This window comes from Choloepus didactylus, chromosome 3 (genome assembly GCF_015220235.1).
Source record: "Choloepus didactylus isolate mChoDid1 chromosome 3, mChoDid1.pri, whole genome shotgun sequence".
NCBI lineage: Eukaryota > Metazoa > Chordata > Mammalia > Pilosa > Megalonychidae > Choloepus > Choloepus didactylus.
In genome coordinates, this window is record NC_051309.1 from 176,928,532 (window position 1) to 176,949,230 (window position 20,699).

At 39.2% G+C, this 20,699-nt stretch overlaps 1 pseudogene; it reads left to right on the forward strand.

The window, feature by feature from the left end:
- The first annotated feature begins 19,558 nt into the window (after positions 1–19,558).
- Positions 19,559–20,312, forward strand: LOC119530551 (annotated as a pseudogene).
- Positions 20,313–20,699: the final 387 nt, after the last annotated feature.

Below are 20,699 nucleotides of genomic sequence, written 5' to 3' on the forward strand. Positions count from 1 at the left end.
TTTCACATTTTACCAAAGACTTTCATCTTTCTCTTTGTGGAGACAGATTTTTTTTCAAATCATTGTACACACTCGACTAATTATATGAAAGCTTTTGTCACTAACTAGCTATGGGTTTTTCTTTTCTTTGATACCTAATAGCACTTGATAAATGTCTAACAGATAATGAGTAATTATTCAGGGAGCACTATGTTTTCTCATGTCATTGCTCAGTCTTTTGTGTCTTGAGAACTAAAAGTAAATGATTTGAAAGGAAAATAAATTCATGAAACATGGAATTTTTACAAAAATAAATTCATAAAACATGGGATTCATGAAGCCTCTTGTATTTCATGTGACATGTCTCTAAGACATTTGCTTGAAAAGACAATACCTGTAGGACAAAAGGGTCAAAAATCTGTTTTAAGTTCAAATGAATAATGAATTGTAGACAGACTCTTTTAAGAATGCTTATTGAAATTAAAGTATGTAATTAGTCTTCATTTCATGAAGTTTAATTTTTGAAAATGCTCTAGGAGCAAAGAAATGCTTGATATACATTTCATTGTTCAGAATAAGACCACACTGACTTTGAATCCCAGACCATTTACTAAATATAATGATTTATCTTAATGCAAGAGGCTCAGCAGTTTAATGATTTGCCAGGTATATTTTTCTGAATATTAAAATATAATTTTCCCTTTTCTAATTTTCAGAAATTCTCCAAAAGGAAGAAAGAAATAAAGAAGAGATAGGATGCTAAGAACATTCAAGATAAGATCCAGTAAACGTCTGTGTCACAAGCTTCCAAATAGGTAACCATTCTGTAAGATATCCATAAGTAATTCATTGTAATATAAAATATTAAAAAACAGATTAAGAGCTATAAGACTAAAATTGACCATTGGTTTTCTCTACTCAGTAACTGTCTAAAAATGATTCCTACTCTTTTACATTTAATTTGTTAAATGAATCAATTTGATACTTTATCCCAGAGTTTTTGAAATTTAGGGGGTATATATAGAGAGACTAGACTGTTACTGTTTATGGAAAAGGAGAGCCAACAATGAGCTTTCAAAAAATATAAATAGGGAAGAAAGGAAGGAAGGAAGGAAGGAAGGAAGGAAGGAAGGAAGGAAGGAAGGAAGGATGGATTTTAACTATCAAGCATTTTTATATGCTTCCTCAGCATCCATCTTACTTTGCCTAAGCCACTTGCCTAAATACTAATCTTTGCCTAGTTAATAAGCAGCTTTCCAGCCCTGGGGTATATACTCCCCAAAAGCCCAAACTGGCACCTACAGCCACCATCTGTACCACCCACACACCTCACCTGAAACCCACAGCGGGTCCCAAATGATAAGCCAATAATTTCCACTGCCCTCAGGCCCCCAGTGCCTTTCCCTTTTACCTCACTTGCTTTAAGCTAACGTATCCCTGGCTCCTGTGGGAAATCAACTGCCTCCATCCCTGGGCTACAATAAAGGCACAAGCCCACGGTCCCTCTTGCTCTGTCTGTGTGTTTCCAACTTGCTGGTTGAGCCACCCGAGCCGACTGTGCTTCCTGTTGTCCCCATTTGCCACCCCTCTCTTTCTGGGACCTGTGAGTAGCAACTATCTTTTCTCATGCATTATGGCCTCAGTTTCCCATTGTATCACATCTGACTCTACTAGGACCTAAATTTAAAATCCAGCTTAACTCATTTGAAACAAGTGGCATAGAGCACAGGGTGTGTTGGTCACAACCATGGGAAATGAGACACAATGCCTTCTGGCTGTTTTTGACTTACTGACTGACTTCCAGAAAGCTTATCCCATCTAGCAAGGATCCATGGCTTGCTAGCAGTTATCTGCATTTCTTTGCACTGCCACCTGTTGGGTGTTGTCTAAGCTTCCCACCTCAGCTGGCAGTCCTGTAAATCTGAGTCCTCCCCAAGATCCACAAAATGCTGTGGTTTCTAGTGCTTCCCCGAACTGGAAATACATATCGGGTGACACCGATGCTGAGCAACATTAGCTGTGTAATGAAGGTCTTGTTGCAGTTCCAACAGTAGGAGCCTGCTTGTCAGGAGACAGCCCACTTCCCAGAGCTGTGACTTGTGAATGAGGCAGCTAAAGCTAAACACACATGGACTGAGAAAGGAAGAATGCTAGCCCTCCCTGTGCCTGGATCACAGCAGCTGGGATACTGTTGTGGGACACTCCAACCACTGCATCTGTGGACCGCATATTCAGGTCTTAAACTTGCCCTCAGCTTGAAGGGAACCATCTCCATGGGAAGCAAAATGGCATCTGCAAGCAATGGCGCAGTTAGGATCTGTGATCCTTATGTTGCTGCTGTCTCCCTATTGTTGCTCTCTGTCCCCCAACCACATGGGATATAGACGATCTAAGCCGTAATATGAGTAGCTAAGGAACAGTTGGAAAAAATATATAAGAAAAAAAGGGCAGGTAAGTATATTGTGCCAGTACCCCTAAAGACACAAGAGGAAGTTTCTAAGTTGCTTAAGAAATGTAAAACTAGCATGTAATGTGCATGTGTGCATGGGCCCTCCTACATACTGCCACTTGTCAGCTTGACAAAGTCCTGGTGTTGCGTTCCCGTGGTCTGGGGGCTATACCAAATGATCCCACTACCATCATACTAGTGAAAACAAACCCCAGCCCCATGAGGTTGATTGGACCACCCGCAAGTGAGAGAGGGTTGCCTATAAGTCCAGGCAGTGGGAGTCACAGAACTTCCCTGTCACCATGCGTAAGTCCAAACAGGGCTCCAAAAGGAAGCCTGAATTAGAAAGTAAAACTCAAAATTGTATTTAACTTGAGAATCCAAATCATATTTAAAGATTATGTTCAAGGGGACAAAGAGGCAGATTTGTTGCTGAAAGTCTTTAATATGGGGTGTGAGCCTCATTCTCATCCTCCCCACCAAAAACAAAAAATTAAAAAGGGTCAATTGGCTAGTATTATAACAATTCTGAGCCCTCTCCTATTTACTTAAAAAGCTATAATATTCAAAAGAAAGACACACCCATCCATAGTGGGTAGATGGCAAACAATTAATGAGTCCCCATTGTTAACTTCTTAAGATAGAGATAATACAATGGGTATAGCATTTCTCTGAGCATTCAGACAAGAGACCAGAAGTTCATCTCCAGCCCAGAGGAGGTCCCTTTGGACCAAGTCATGGAAAATTTTCTTAGAGAGGACCCTCTCTCCAAATTACCAGGCAGCCTTTCTCAACCTAATCAGCATGGCTCGTACAATCCACAAGGCTATGGACAGAGTGGACCTATTGGCAGGACATGAGGGGGACTTACATCAGTCGCAGATCCTGGCTTATCGGGCTTGGGTGGGGGGCACCCTCTAGGTCACCGCATGGCCCCTCCTCTGGGGGCTCCCACCTCCTCCTCCTGTATATCAAAGGCCCAGTCTTCTGCCCCCTGAAGTTGCTACTATTTGAACAATTCTTATTTAAACAGCTACCCCTAGTGGTGGCAAATTTTGCTCTTCATTTCCCCACTATAAGGTATTCATACTTACATTCTATACCTGGAATAAGATAAAATCTTTGGCTCCCTTGGCTGGCCATGCCAAATGGGAAACCCGTGGAACTGCACCTGCCAACCCAGGTGATAAATGCCACAATGTCACCCAGAACAAGGTACTGTGGGACTCCACCCTAGAATCCAAGATCTCCTCAAAGAGGGAGTCATTATACTTACCATCTCCCTATACAAAAGCCCTATTTGGCCAGTTCTTAAAGTCTCCACCAATGAAGGGGAATTAACCAGTTTTACAACTATAATACACAAGTCCTGCCATTCCAAGCTCCTATTCCTGACATCTTCTAACTAGTAAAAGATTTACACAGGAGCTTTGCTGTGACTGGCTTAGTCAACATGTTTTACTCAGTGCCAATAACTGAAGAAAAAAAATTTCTAACCACTGCCACAAAGACCTTAACAAATTGTCTTTAGAAAACCACTTCATACTGGCACTATTTAGCTGGCATCTGATCAAGTGGTGACTCTAAAGAAGGGCCTCCAAGAGGACCTACCACACTTACACATCATTTACAGAAATGAGGCTGGGCAATAGCATCCCATTAAATACTAAGGCCATCAAACTGTCAAATTCCTGGGTATCATCCGGTTCTCTCAGGGCAGTCAGACTCCCATCACCATCAGACACAAGCCCACCTCAGACACTAGGACATGAACAACACGTATCAGGATTATTATTCATGTTCTGGAGTAACACATCCCACATCTCTCACTCTCATCACAGCCGTCTATAAAAACACATGTATATCCGCTGCTTTCCACTGGGGAGAGTCCTAACAATGTGCCTTAGGATTGGCCCAATAGGCCATTTCCCAAACCAAGTCCTTTGTCCCACAGGAAACAGATTTTAAATTAGAGGCCTTGGCTACCTCCAAATATGCCTCTTTGGCATTCTTGGACTAAGCATGGCAAATCCTGGATGCTTATTGGGCTCTCTGAATAAAGGAAGTGCTTACAGGGACACAACCAGCCAGCCTGCACACAGATTCCCATAGGGCCATGTGTATGGGATGGTTCCCAGCAGGAGCTCAGCATGGCCATTGGAGCCTCACTAGTAAAATGGAAATGATATTTACAGAGGTGAGCTTAATGTAACAAACAGGGACTCTCTAAATTGAAGGAGGATGTGGCTTCCCCCATACTCAGGCCCTTGTCCATGGATCTTGAGAAACTTTTTGGCACCCCCCCCCCCATTGTCCCCTCCACTAGTCTAGCATGGAGTCCTTTGGGACCAACTGCCTGACATGGAAAGCCAGTCAGTATATCTCACTGATGGTAACACTATCATTATATGCAATACAGCTTGCTGAAGGGACACAGCATATCACCAGACCTCAAACACCCTACTATCCAAGATGGTGTTTGGGGTCTGTACCATTGGCAGAGCTGAAATCAATCTGGTTAGTCCTCCTGGATTCTCTGAGTCATCAGTTGCTCAGTCTCTAAATCTTCACTGGTTCTAGGGCTGTGGCAAAGGGCTGGCAGAGGGGTCAGGCCAATGTAAACAAAATTTTTTAATACATGAAAGGTCCTTGTGAGGAGCTCCACATTTGGAAATAGCTTACAGCCTCACCCATTTCCACATACATTTGTCTCATCACACTGGAGTCACTGTTCAATTATAAACCACCTAAAATTCATTCTTAAACAGCACATCTGGTGGGTTCCTTGGAGGCTGCCCACTCAGCCCCTCAAGCTTCTCCTACCCACTGACAGTCTGGGCACATGGCATCTCAGGCTTCAGAGACTCCTCTGCCCTGGTGGAGTGGGCACATAAAAAGGGATTGCCTCTAGTCCCATCCCTGGCCAAAATAGTTACTAAAGGCTGCTACTTGTGCTCCAAAACCAAACACTGGCATCCCATAAATGGGGTTGTGTTCCAAGGGATGGGGATAAACCCTTCTCCTGTAATATTAATTACATGTGACACTTCCCATCACTGGCTGAGCCACTAGGAAGTGGGGATTATAGCTTCCAAAATGGTCAGGATCACCTTTAGAGGTGAAGGAAAGCTAAATCTGGTGGATGCCAGTCACATAAAATAATGATCTTCTTTTACCCTGCCATGAGTACCTATTACCCATACAAAGTACAACACCTGGCTGGCCAAAATGACATAAAGCAAGCTTGAGAGAAAGCATTATACAAGCTCTCAGCAAGGGAGAAACAACACCAAATCTGGCATTGCCCCACCCCACGAGTTTGTTGATAGAGATGACACCATTCAAGAATACCACTGAGGGTCACCCACCATTGTTCCTGTCACCCCAAGAAACCATAGCAACCTTTTTGCTCAAGCCAGCTAATAAACCCAGATATGACCTTGAAAAATGGGGGAAGAAACCACGCCAGACTACTATCTGGCTTAAATGACAGACTGCCTAACCATGGACACCTCTTCATTATGTGATGCTTGTTGCTGTGAGTCATGCTCCCTGGTGATTATAAAGACACATTGCACTCTGTCACTACCCCCACCAGCAAATTAAACATTGTGTCTCTGATATCACAATGCAGGGGCAACCTTCCAACATCTATAGGTCCATAGGTTTTCCTCAGTTCCTTTGTCTATCCCATCCCTCTGTATACTAATAAGTGCTAACAAAACAACAAATAGATTTCCTATCCTAGGTAGTCTTGGATAACCACCTAATCTTAGACTACCTCTTGGTCAAAAAAGGGGATGTCTGTGACACAAAACACCTCCAGCTGTATGTCTACTAATAACATGGGGTAGGAAAAGATCAACTTACAAGAGATGGCTCAAGAGATCAAGACATTTCACAATATAACCAATTTTTTTCAGCAAATACTTCAGACCCCCAAAAACCTCCAAAAAATCCTCCTATCACTTCCCTGAAGTGTAGGGGTAGTGGCTACACAAAGGCTTGCAGTTCTTGGTTTTACTATTTATTGAGATTTTTATAATAACCAATATCCTCAAGTGCCTAATGTAGTGACTCAATGATTCTTTGTCCCAGGTAGTATATATATGTCAGCCACCAAAACCACCAGAATCCTCCAAATGAATGTTGCCAAGGCATCAGGAATGGATTGTTGTAACTATCAAATTTGGGGGTGCTTCCTTTGCATGCATCTTATTCTGGTTAAGTGTAGTTAATACGCAGCTTTCCAGCCCTGGGACATAAGCTCCCCCAGAACTCCAACCCACATGTGAAGCCGCCACTCACATATCTCACCCAAAACCCACAGTTGGTTCCAAATAATAAGCTAACCACCTTGACCACCCTCAGACACCTTGTTTATTTCCCTTTTCCCTCACTTGCTTTAAACGAACCAATCCTTGATTCCCATGGGAAACTGACTAACCTCCATTCCTGGACCATAATGAAGGCACAAGTCCATTGGTCCCTTTTGTCCTGCTTGTGTGCTCCACACCTACTGGTTGAGCTACCCAAGAAAACTGTACTTCCCATAGACCCCTCGTGGCTCCCCTTCTCTCTGAGACCTGTGAGTAACACACCATCTTTTCTCATGCATTATGGACTTAGTTTCCCTTTGTGTCACATCTGACCTCATGCAGACCCAAATATAAAATCCAACTTAACTAATTTGAAATAGGGAAGGAAGGAAAGAAGGAAGGAAGAAAAGAAAGAAAGAGAAATAAAAAGATAATAGGGAAAGAAAGAAGAAAAGTAAACAAAAAAAGAATAAAAGTAAAGAGAATGACTTTATCGTTTTTGTTTTGTTTTTTTTTTTGCAGTGGACAATTTGGACTAGTTGGTTAATTGGCCTAATTACCATTCTCTCACTCTTTCAACCCTATACCAAAGTAATATATTCCACTGGACAATTGTCCTTCTTGTCCATAGTATACACACTGGAGATGTAGGTGTCAGTGGATGCAATACCAATAATATTTTTGCACCTTTACTTGACTGTTACACCTATTTTTTTCACAGATACTGAAAATTGAGTCACTCAATGGAAGTTTAACCCTCTATAGCAAGTGCTACTGCATGCTAAAGTTTCAAGAATAAAATACTACATTTGCTAAATAGTTTCATAAGTTCACCTAATTTTCATCCAGCATATATAACTATATGAGATTTTGGAAGGCAGGAGCAAGCCTCTTGAAGCAGAGACTATTAATTTAGTGACAAGCATGCCAAGGAGATGTTTGTTTGCCCTATGGTAGATGAAGCAGAAAGCCCAGTGTCTGATTCTTACTACTCTCTACGGCAAGAGGCAGATGTGGGAGAGGATTGTGGGAAGATGGCAGGATAGGGAGCTTCAGAACTCAGTCCTTTCATCAGAACAACTATTAAACTGGCAGAAACTGAAACAATTATTTTGAAAGTCCAGAGACCAGAAGAACACTGTACAGCATCCAGAGAAGAGCAGGAGGAAAAGGTGGTTTAATAATGATAAACAACAGTAAATAGCCACAGCTATCAAAACAGCATAGTCTTGACACAAGGGCAGACATATAAACCAATGGAATTGAATTGAGAGCTCAGAAATCAACTCTCACATTTATGGCCAACTGATTTTTGACAAGGGAGTAAAAACTGCTCAAATGGGATAGAATAGTCTCCTCAACTGATAGTGCTGGGAAAACTAGATCGCCATTTGCAAAAAAGGAGGAGGATCCCTAATGCACAGGAAATACAAAAATCCATTTAAAATGGATCAAAGACTGAAATATAAGAGCCAAAACTACCAAACTCCTAGAAGAAAACATAAGGAAGCATATTTAGGACCTTGTGTTAGGCAATGGTTTCTTAGACTTTATACTCAAAGCACAAGCAATAAAAGAAAAAAAAATAGATAAATGGGGCCTCATCAAAATTAAAAAATTTTTATGCCTCAAAGGACTTGATCATGAAATTAAAAGGACAACCTACACAATGGGAGAAAATATTTGGAAACCATATAACCAATAAAGATTTAATATGTGGACTACATAAAGAAGTCCTTCAATTTAACAACAAAAAGACAAATAACCCAATTAAAAAATGTGCAAAAGACTTAAGTAAACCTCTCTCCTAAGAAGATACACAAATGGTCAGAAAGTACATCAAAAGATGCTCAACATCATTAGCCATTAGGGAAGTGCAAATACAAACCAGAGCAAGATACCATTTCACACCTGCCAGAATGGCTGCTTTTAAAAAAATGGAAAATAGTGAGTGTTGGAGAGGATGCAGAGAAATAGGAATGCCCATCATTGCTGGTTGGATTGTAAAAAGTTGCATCTGCTATGGAAAACAGTTTGGTGTTTCCACTAAAAGCTAAGTAAAGAGCTATCATATGACCTGTCAATCCCACTACTAGTTACATACCCAAAGAATTGCAAGTAGGGACTCAAACAGATATTTTACACATCAATGTTCACGGTGGCATTATTCACAATTGCCAAAAGATGGAAGCAACCCAAGTGACCATCAGCCGATGAATGAACAAATAAAATGTGGTTTATACATGCAAGGGAATATTATTCAGCCATAAGAATTAATGAAGTCTTGATACATGTGACAACATGGGTGAACCTTGAAGACATCATGTTGAGCGAAGTAAGCCAGACAAAAAAGGATACAAATATTGTATGATCTCAATGATTTGAAATAATTAGAATAAGCAAATTCACAGAGTCAGAATCTAGATTATAGGTTACCAGGTGATGGGGAGAGTATAGGGAATTGGAAGTTAAGGCTGAAATGCACAGAGATCCCATTTGGAATGGTGTAAGTGATTTGGTAATGGATGATGGTAATGGTAACACAAAATTGTTAATATAATTACCAGCACTGAAATATATATCTGAATGAGATTAAAAGGGGAAATGTTAGATTGTATATTTGGTAACAGAATAAAAATTAAAAAAAAAATCCATGCAATTACACTACAGAAACCATGAACCCTAAGTTAAACTGTGGACTATAGTTAATAGTTCAGTTATAAAATTTTGCTATTGTGAATTATAAAAATATTCCATACCAATGCAAAGTGTTAATAGTACAGTAGTATATGGGAATCCTGTATTTTAAGCATGATTGTTCTGTAAACCCACAAATTCTGTAATAAGGAAAACAAAAGGCTGATATGGACCATGAATATTATGATGTAAGTAACAACAGAAGCAAATTTGTTCTGAAGCTTTCTCATGTCCAGATCAGAACAGAAGTGGAGTTTAGTAACTCAAATATTGCAGGCTAAAAAGCTGGTGTTATGTTTTGCAGTATGAAGGAAGAAAGAAAACATGCTACTTAATGCTATTGTAGTTAAAAACTAAATCAGTATTTTGATGATTTCTGCCTCCTTTCTGTTGCTTCCAGGAAAATTCTATGAGAGATAAAACAGAAGTAGACCAGAGTTTTCCACCCAGCTTAACAAATGAACTTAGTTCCTTAAGATGACAGGGGATCTATGCAATTTCTGCCAGAGAGTGTCTGCTTATTGATGTCAACAAGTTATTAGTGAATTTCTCCTTCTAATCCCATCTACTGATTTTTTTTTTATATTGCTGGACAACATATGAGCTGGATAAGATAGGAAGGATTAGTCCTCATAGATCTTCGACTTTGGCCAGATAAAGTCATTTAATAATATTATAAGTTTGGTTCCCTTGGAAACTGGAAAGTGTGTTGTTGTATGTATGAAAAAAAAATATTTCAGCTGTCCTTTTCTGCTCCAATAAACTTGCTTCTGGTTATTTAACAAGAGAACCTGTAATATTTATCAGGGCACATGGCCACTGTGAATAAATATTTCCCAGCCTGCCTTGGAGCTAGATGTGGCATGTGACTAAATTCTGGCTATTGAGATAAAGCAAAATGTTGCGTGAAACATGCTGGAAATATGCTTGGGGACAGACATGCTTTTTTTTTTGCCCTACCTTTCTTCTTGATTCTGCATTAAGATGTCATGCTTGGGTGACATCAGCAAAAATGGCATAGTTATATGACATCTGGAAATTCATCCCTCCATAAAAGCAACAAAAATTCTGGGGAAAAAATTGATAGAATAAACCTTTCCAGAACCTGGAAATTAGCCAAAGGCTTGCAGCAACCCAGGAAGCATTTGTGTAAGACAAATGGCTGAATCTCAGTAAGAACAGTGAGCATTGTAGTATTTTAACTTAAGCAAATCCAATTTCCCTTCTCCTCAGCTCAGCAATAGCTTTGAAAATGGCAGTCACATTCCCAGACCTAATTTGCCAACAATTGTAATCATATTTCATATCTGGTTGCTTCCTTGCAGAGCTGCTCAAGAGGCTTGTTTTTATTGGCTCTCAGTTCATCCAGTGCTAAATGACACTCCTTGACTGGCATTTGTTAAAAAGATTCACTGACAAGTGTTTTAATGTCACAGTTGCCTAAAGTGATGTATAACAGTTGGGACAAATAATTGACTAAGCAAAAAGCTTAAAAGCAAAAGCTGAGGAATTAGATGTCCATAAAGGTTCTTAAAAGCTCCAACATGTTCCTGGGAATATAAAAAGAGAAACACATGCACAGGACTGCATGCATGCTCACAAACATGAGAGGGCCCTATGTTCTCACCTCTGTCTGACCTTGATGCTCTGAACAAGCAAGAATCAAAAGCTAAGTCATATTTGTAACCTGCCTGGATGAATTTTGAATGCATGACTCACCATGCACACGGAGCCCTTTGATAAGACTCTTCAGTTGTTTGGAAGCCAGAAAGCTAACTGAGTAGATACTTAAGTGATCACACCTGAAAAATAATACAGACTATACAGATTTATTTCAGAGAAGTCACTAAACAGATAAACTGCAACAACTACAGCAAGCAGAAACAACAGAAAAAACATAAGAAGAGGGGAAAATCTGATTTACAGAGTAGTCACATTACATTATTTAATACATCCTATTTTCAACAACAAAACAACAAAAATTACAAGACATCCAGAGAAACAAGAAAGCATGAACCATACACAGGGAAAAAAACAATTACCAGAAACTCCCCCTGAGGAAGAATTGTCTGGAATTAGCAGACAAACTTTAAATCAGCTATTTTAAATAAGCTTAAAAAGACATAAAGGAAATCATGTCTAAAACACTAAAAGAAAATATGGGAACAATGGCTCACCACATACAGAATATCAGTAAATAGAAATTATAAATATAACCTAATATAAATTCAAAGTTGAGAGTACAATAATAGAAATGGAAAATTCACTAGAAGAAACGTAAAGAAAACAAAAGAATGAAGAGAAATGAACAGATACTAATAGACCTCTAGAACACCATCAAGCATACCAACTTGTGTATGATGAAAGACCCAGAAGGAGAAGAGAGAAAGGAACAGAGAGAATACTTGAAGAAATAATGGCAGAAAACTTCCCTAAGTAGATGAAAAGCATTAATCTACACATCCAACAATCTCAGCAAACTCCAACTATGATAAACTCAAATAGATCTACACCTAGACATGTAATAATTAAACTATCAAAAGCCTAAATTGAAGAGAGAATCTTGAATAGGGAAGTAACACATCACATACAAGGGATCATGATCAGGTAACAGGCTAACTAATGTCTCATCAGATACCAAGAAGCCAGAAGGAAATGCAATGATATATGCAGAATTCAGAAAGCAAAATAAACCTACCAACCATAAATTCTAAATCTGAGAAAATTACCCATGAAAGATGAAGGAGAAATGAAGACATTCTCAGAATAACAAAGAATGGAATTGTTTGTCTGCCCTATAAGAAATATTAAAGAGAGTTCTTCAGGCTGAAATGAAAGGACATTGGAAAGTAATTTGAATTCACATGAAGAAATAAAGAACACCAGTAAAATTAACCGTATAAGTAAATATAAAAGACAGTATAAATGTATTTTTGTTTGTAAAAATTTTTCCTATCTGATTTAAAAGAAAATTACATAAAGCAATATTTATAAATCTATGCTGATGAATACAAAATGTATAAACATGTCATTAGTGATGTTAACATCATAAAAGAGATGTGATAGTTTGAAGATGTATGTACCCTATCCATTCCTGTGGGTGTTAACACATCGCAATTAGTACCTTTTGACGGGGTTATTTCAATTAAGGTGTGACCCAGTCAGATCAGGTGAATCTTAATCCTACCACTGGAATCCTTTATAAGCAGAAAGAAATTCGACAGTTTGAGAGAAAGCAAGAAGCTAAAATTCAATGGAACCTAGAAGAGAACAGAGAGGCCAAGAGAGGCCTCCGTGTGCATTGCCATGTGACCGAGGATCCAAGCACCAAGGATCACCAGCAGCCAGTTCCAGAACACTAGTCCATAAGAAGAAAACATTGCCTTGATGACACATTGATTGGACTTTCTTTTCCCTCAAAATCTTGAGCAAATAAATTCCCATTTTTTAACCTGACCCATTTCATGGTATTTGCCTGAAGAGCCTAGAAAACTAAAACAGAAAGGGAGAATGGTTCTATAGAGGAGCAAAATTTTTGTGTGCTCTTGAAATTCAGTTAGCATTAATTCAAATGTACCATGGCTGCATGATGTGACAGGAAAAGGCAATGATGATTATGATGGTTAGTTCCTGTGTCAACTTGGCCAGGTTATGGTGTCCAGTTGTTTGATCAAGCAAGCACAGGCCTGATTGTTACAGTGAAGGTGTTTCATGGATTTAAATCATCAGTAAGTTGATTTCATCTATGGCTGATTACATCTACAATCAACTAAGGAGATTACCTTCAAAGTGAAAGAAGTCTCATCCAATCAGTTGAAGACATTAGGAGAAGTGATGATTACAGCATTCAGAAGGAAGAGTTTCCATCTCCACTCCAGCCACCCAGCTTCTTCTGGAGAATTCATCAAAAAGCTTCATTGGAGTTCCCAGCTTGTGGCCTGCCCTATGGAATTTGGACTTGCCCATCCCCACAGTCACATGAGCTAATTCCTATTAAAAATATTATCATATATACACTATTTATAAGTGTGTGCGTGTCTCTATATATATCCTGTCAGTTCTGTGTCCCTAGAGAGCTGTGATTAATACAGTGTATCTATCTGTATCTATATTATATATGGAAAGAGAGAGAAATTTATTACAGGAAATTTATTGTAGGACATTGGTCATTTGCCCAGGAAGACTGATAAGGCAAACTGCAAACTGGAAACTCCAATGAAGGTGAAGTTGAGTTCTCCAGAAGCTGGCTGACTGAAGTAGATGCAGATTATTTTTTTCTTTCAGAAATCCTTAGTTCTAACTTTTAAGACCTCCAACTGATTGAATGAGGAGAATCTCCTTATTGCTGATGGCAATCTCCTCTTTTGACTACCAATGCAATCAGTAAAAGATGCAATCAACTGACTACAGATGCAAATCCAACTGAAAAAATATTCACAGGAATAATCAGGTTGGTGCTTGATCAAACTACTGGAATCCATAACCTAGCCAAGTTGATACATGAAATTAACTGTCACAGGGAGGGAAAAAAGGGATAGGCTATGTCAAAAAAGGTATTTTTCTTGCAGGAAGATTTCCTAGCACTCCTGAGACCAATTAGTATAATAACCCTTCAACATTTCTGATCTCTTTGGATTAATTTGATTGAAAATAAGTTAGAGTTAATAACTTTTTAAATTAAGTTTTAACTACATTAAGAATCCTAGGAGATGGAAGTGAAAAAAGAATGATCTTTTGATGAAATGATATTTTACATTCTCTCTCCAGAGGTACTAACAATATTAAACATCCCTTAACTCTTCTTTTGGGTTCTTAAAAATGTATGCTTCTTGGGTTTATGCTTCTTTACAGGCTTAATCTCAGAAGTAGTTAAGGGCATTTTGCCCAATTCAAATTAAATGAAATTCTTATTAGAAAATAGTGCGTGATTTAGCACCCTGAGATAAATTAGACTTCCCCAAAATCACGTATGAGTTTGAAATTGCTTTAATAAATCCACATGATATAATCTGAAAACTCTAGGAGAAAAAAGATTGAGAATATTCATTTATTAGACACTACAGAGAAAAAGAAAACTGGAATTTTCATGTGCAAAATATCAAAAATTTAAATATAGCAATGGACATACTTAAAAATCTTACTTCTATTTTTATTTATTATATTGGTATCTGTGACAAATGATTTATTTAAAAGTATCAATTTGGACAAAATTTTAATGTTTTATCAATACATTTACTTTGGAATGAAAATCTATTAACCCTCATGTTATTTAAAGTACATCTTGAGTTTAAGAGCTTTAAGTCTATAAATAGCATAAAATTCTTGTAAAAGGATAATTTGTCTTTAATTAAAGTCATAAAATAAGAAGATTGCTGAAATTATATATATATATATTTTTTTAAAAGATAACAGGCTCTTTAAGATTTAACATATCAGTTAATATGGCCTCTGACAAATGAGTACCAATTATTAAATTGCAGCTAAAAAAATAACTGTGGAGAAGAGACTTCTAGTTGACCAAGACGGTGGTATAAAATGCTCCAGGGTTCTATTTGCCCACAGAATATTTGAACAACTAGCAAAAACAAGAAGAGCCCTCTTCCTCAGAGCTATAAAAAATTGTTTTTCCAGAGGATTGAATCAAGAAAAGGGCAATTTATAAACAGTAGGAAAAGCCTGTGACCCTGCAATCCAACTTCTGGGAATATACCAAAAAAACTAAGAGCAGTGACTCAGGTATTTGCAGGCCAGTGCTAATTTAAAATGTTTATAAGAAGGAAATTGTATGTGGGGAGGGTATATTGGAACTCTGTAGTTTCTGCATGATTTTGCTATAAACCTATTTCTCTGATAAAAGAATACTAAAAAAAAAAAAAAAAAAAAAAAAAAAATTGTACTGGTTACAAATAACTGCCTTCTAGAAAAACATCCAAAATTCTTTAAAAGAACAATTTCAACATTCTTTAAAGAAAAACAATGGAATTCAGTCGTCAACAATATAAGGTTACCATATTTACACCAAAACAAAAATAGCAAGAAACATAAATAAGCAACCAAGAGAAAAAGGGAATGAACTCATGAAAATGTGAAATAAATTCTACATATAAAATTTTTTTCTCCTTTAAAAAATTCTTTACAAGAAAATTGACCATTTAAAGCAAAAATAATAGCAGTGGGTTATGAGGTTTATAATTTATGTAGAAGAAGAAAGTATACTGTTTTAGTTTCCTGGCCACTAAAGTAAACACCATGCAATGGGTTGGCTTAAACAATGTGAATTTATTGGCTCAAGGTTTTGAGGTAAGGAGAGGTACAAACTCAAGGCATCATCCAGACAGTGTTTTCTTCCACAAGACCATGAATTTTTGGAGTTCCTACTGGCAATCCTTGATCCTTGGCTTTTTTTCAAAGGGCAGTGCACATGGCAGCCTCTCCTGGCTTCTCTAGGTTCCAATGACTTCCAAGTTCTGGCTGCTCCCCTATGGCTTTTTCTCAGTGGTCTTTCTTACAAAGCTTTCAGTAATAAGATTAAGACCTATTATGACTCAGTTGTACCACACCTTAACAGATGTAACCTTATCAAAAAGTCCTAATTACAATATGTTCACACCCACTGGAATGGATTAAGTTTAAGCACACGTTTTTCTGTGCTATGTAACTACAAGCCACCACAGTCAGTCTTCTGGACCCCAAAAGTCATGTTCTTCCCACATGCAAAATACATTCATTCTATCACAACATCCTGGAAGTCTTAATTCATTTAGTACCAATGCTAAGTACAAAGACTCATCAAAATTGGTTATTGGTATGGTTCATCCTGAGGCACAATTCTCCATTGGTGGATATGTGAAATCTAGAAAGTAGATTTATGTTTGCAATATCCAATGGAAGGACAGGCATAGTATAAACATTCCCATTCCTATAGGGAGAAATTGGAAGAGAAACAGAACTCACTGGTCCCAAACAATTCTGAAACCTTTAAGGTCTGAGAGTCATCTATGAGTCAATGTTTTGTCCTCAAGGCCTGAAGGAGTGCCAGCTCCCTGCCTTCCAAGTGCTTCTTCAGTGTCCATACACTCCCTGAACACAGGGGTGAAGGCCCCACCCTCTCCAAGAATTGGGATGACAGCCAGTTCTCCACAAACACCAGGACACAGGCCCCACTATCTCTGAGCATTGGGGTGGCAGCACTCTCCCTGAACAATAGGGTGCAAGGTCCACCCCCTGTAAGCACCAGGACAGATGGTCTCCCCCTCCAAATGCAGGGGTGACTCTGTCCTTTCCACACCCATGATGGACCTGAGGAGATCTCTTCGGTCCAGACCTTGGCTTCCAAGTTTCTTTCCTTGATGTCATTCTCTCTTCAGTTCATCCCCTCTAGGTCCTTTTCAGTCCGGGTTGGCTGTGATTCTGCTCATACATATTTCACAAAAACCTTGTCAGCTTTGCGTGCAGTTCACAGGGGCCCAAACCACCAGACAACAGAACTTTCCCCACAGATTCTTCTTGTGTAACTGCATTTCCAATCCTGATGACCACTGAAATGATTGACTGGATCCATGTTCAAATAACCCTCACATGGAGTTCTATTTTCTAGGGATTTGCTTTCTGGCATCTCAGGAGGGTCCCTGAAGAGCTGCTTCTGGCCCTAGTCACAGAGCACACTATCTGGACAGTCTCAGAATTTTCCAAACCATCAATTTCTGGTGTCTTTGTGCTCATGAGTTCAGTTCTCAGCTTATCCCTTTCCTCTTGCATTTTACTATAAGCTGCAAGGAGAAGCCAAGATGTACCTTCCTCAACTGGCTTAGAAATAGCAGATAAATATCCAAGTTCATCACTTTCAAGTTCTACTTTCCGTCTGACATCAGAACTCAATTTCACAAAGTTCTCTGCCACTTCAAAACAAGGATTTCCTTTCCTCCAGTTTCCAGTAACACATTCATCATTTTTTTTCCCTAAGGCCTCAACAGCAGTAACTTTAGCATCCAGCATTCTCTTCAAAGCAATCTAGGCTTTTCTTATCAAGCACCTCACAATTCTTCCAGTCTCTACCCATTTCCCAATTCCAAAGCTGTTTCTACATTTTCAGGTATTTCCAATAGCGTTACCCCAAAACCTATTTTAGTTTCCTAGCTGCTAAAGCAAATACCATACAATTGGTTGGAGTAGCTTTCATCAAACCAATATATCTGTCAAGAACAGTTAGAAAGTTAGATAAAGTACAGACATTTTTCAAGAACAGCCAATACTTCCAGGACTTGAGAAGTCAAGATCTTAATGAGAAAGTAGTTGTAGAGAGGGGAACCATGCACTTGGTAGGTTCTCTGCTTGAGATGTTTATTAATTCTTAAGTTGAGCAGGGTAAGATGTTAATAACAAGTAGACAGACATTGAAAGACAGAGCAGAGTTTATTTGTAGTCTCATAATACAGAAGAGACAAAAATGATAAAAATGTAGTACTCAGTAAGTTAGAGGATTTCAAGTAAAATTCTCAGTCTCTCACTTTGGTCCCCTGGATGGAGATCATCAAAGTTAGACCTAGTCCTAGGAAGCTGAAAGCCAGCACTCAAATTGGCCTTTTGCTGAATTATTTAGAGTCATGTTCCCCTACTCAGACTGCCAGTGAGCTAACAGAGGTAATCATCTCCAGAGGAACATAATATGCAGCTCTACAGTTTTTCATGCAACATATATGCTTTTCAAAAAAAATTACCAGACATCAAAGAAACAATTCCAAATGAAAAACAGACCACATAAACAGACCCACAAATGACCAAGGTATTGTTATAAGAAAATGACTTTTACTTACTGTAATTATTATGCTTAAGATAATAATGTTTCATCAGAAAAAAATATTTATAAAACATAAGTATGTAAAAACCTTTAATATAAAAAAGTGCAACAACTAAAGTAAATTCTTAATAGCTTGATTGAATACCTGATGGGTCAAAGCAGTAGAGAAGATTGGTGAGCTGGTATGTAGATATCCAAGCAGAAGAATACAAACATTGAGTATAAGAAATATAAAAAGGAAGAGAAAAAAATATATGGCTTGTGGTAGAAATTTTTATCTTATATGTAATTGGAATACTAATAATGAAATAATTAAAGAATTCAAAATATATATTCAGTAAATATAGTCAAGCAGGATCAATTCAAAGAAAACCATATCTAGGGATATATAGTAATTGTTGAAAATGAAAGTTAAACATAAAACTTAAAAATATACAGGAGAGGAAGTCAGAGGAGAGATGAGATGGAAGTGAGGTCAGATACGAGAAGGACTCTGCCTGCCATTGCAGGCTTTGAACGGGGCCGTGAGCCAAGGAGCAGGTGGCCTCTGGAAACTGAGAATGACCCCCGCCAACAGCCAGCAAGGAAATGGGGACCTCAGTCCTACACCAGCATGACAGCGAATTCTGGCAACAACCTGAATGGGCCTGGGGGCAGGTTCATCCTCAGAGTCTGCAAAAAGGAATGTGGCCCTTACAACACCTTGATTTCAACCTTATGAGGAACCAGCTGAGCACACTTGGGTTTCTGACCTTCAGAACAATGAAGAAATTGAGACTTAGAGAAGTAGTTGAGCTGTTCTGTGGATCTGGGGCTCAGGTGGGCTTGGCTGATTCCTCAGTCCCACTCTCGCAAGGTTGAAATCAGTGTGTTCTTTCTGGAGACTGTGGTGAGGAGTCAGCTTCCAGGCTCATTCAGGTTACATTTTAATAGGGAACAACAGCAATTAAGTAGCGATTTATGTGAGGAAGAGGAATTGGAGGCAGGCAAATGTATGACAGAGATGGTTTCTACAATGTCTTCTCTGGGTGAAGCAGTATTTGAGTTGAGATCTGAAAGGTGGAAGAATGTTTCAAAGGCTACAGGATGTATAACATCACAACAGTTTGAATGCAGAAGCAGATATGGTTCTAGCTGCTTCTATTAAGCCAGACATTAAAAGGGATTTGTGACCCCTGTGTCTCTCCTGCATTCTGGGAGGTTTGTGGGAGACAGAGATAAGAGAATTCAGGATTAAATAAACTGTGTGTACTGGGGGATTTATGAGCAAGAGGAGCCTCAGAAGTCAGGACAGGCAGGAGCACGAGAGCAACCACTATGGCTTCAAAAATCCTGGTGGACATACAGGAGGTGGTGAACTGCCCCATCTGCCTGGATCTCCTGACAGAACCCCTGAGCATAGACTGTGGACACAGCTTCTGCCAAGCCTGCATCACAGGGAACTTTCCAGCAAGCAATCAGAGATCAGCCATGAACGGGAAAGCAGCTGTCCTGTGTGCCAAGCCAACAACCAGCCTGGGGACCTCTGGCCTAAACAGCATCTGGCCAACATTGTGGAATGACTCAGATTGGTGCTGTTGGGTCCAGGGAAGCAGTTGAAGTTAATCATTTATGTGCACCATGGGGAGGAACTCCAGCTTTTCTGTAAGGAGGATGGGAAGGTCATTTGTTGGCTTTGTGAGTGATCTCAGGAGTACCGTGGTTGCCCAGGAGTACTGGGAGAAGCTCCAGATGGTTCTGGAGAGGCTAAGGAAGGACCAGCAGGAAGCTGAGAATTTGGAAGCAGACATCAGAGAAAAGAGAGCTCTCTGGAAGAATCAGATACAGAATGAGAGACAATGTATCCAGGCAGTTTAATCAGTTGGGAGGTATCCTGGACAACAAGGAGAAGTGGGGGCTGCAAAAGCTGAAAATGCAGGAGCAGAAAGTTCTGGATAAACTGGCAGAGGCTGAGAATGAGCTAGTTGAGCAAAGCTAGCTTGTGAGAGAGCTCATCTCATGTCTGAGCATTGGTTGCCAGGTCGGGAATGTAGATGCTGCAGGGTGTGAATGGCATTATGAAAAGGAGTGAGAGTTTGGCCCTGAAGAAGCCAGTAACTTCAACACAAACAAAGAAGTGCCTTCTGAGCTCCAGATCTGAGTGGGATGCTGCAAGTGTTTAGAGGGCTGACAGATGTCCAAAGCTACTGGGTGTACATGATGCCAAGGCCAATCAAGACTAATTCAGATATTGTCATTTCTGAGGATCTGAGATGAGTGAGATATGCATCCAATTTGATGAGAAATTCATTTTGGAAGGGCGATTATGATACCCTGGGCTCTTACTTCATCATATCAGGAAAACATTGCTGGGAGGTAGATGTGTCCCAGAAAACTACCCAGTTCCTGGGGGTACACTGTGGAAAATATACCAAATCCTTTCCAAACTTTGGTGTTTAAAAGGTACAAGTCATCAAAA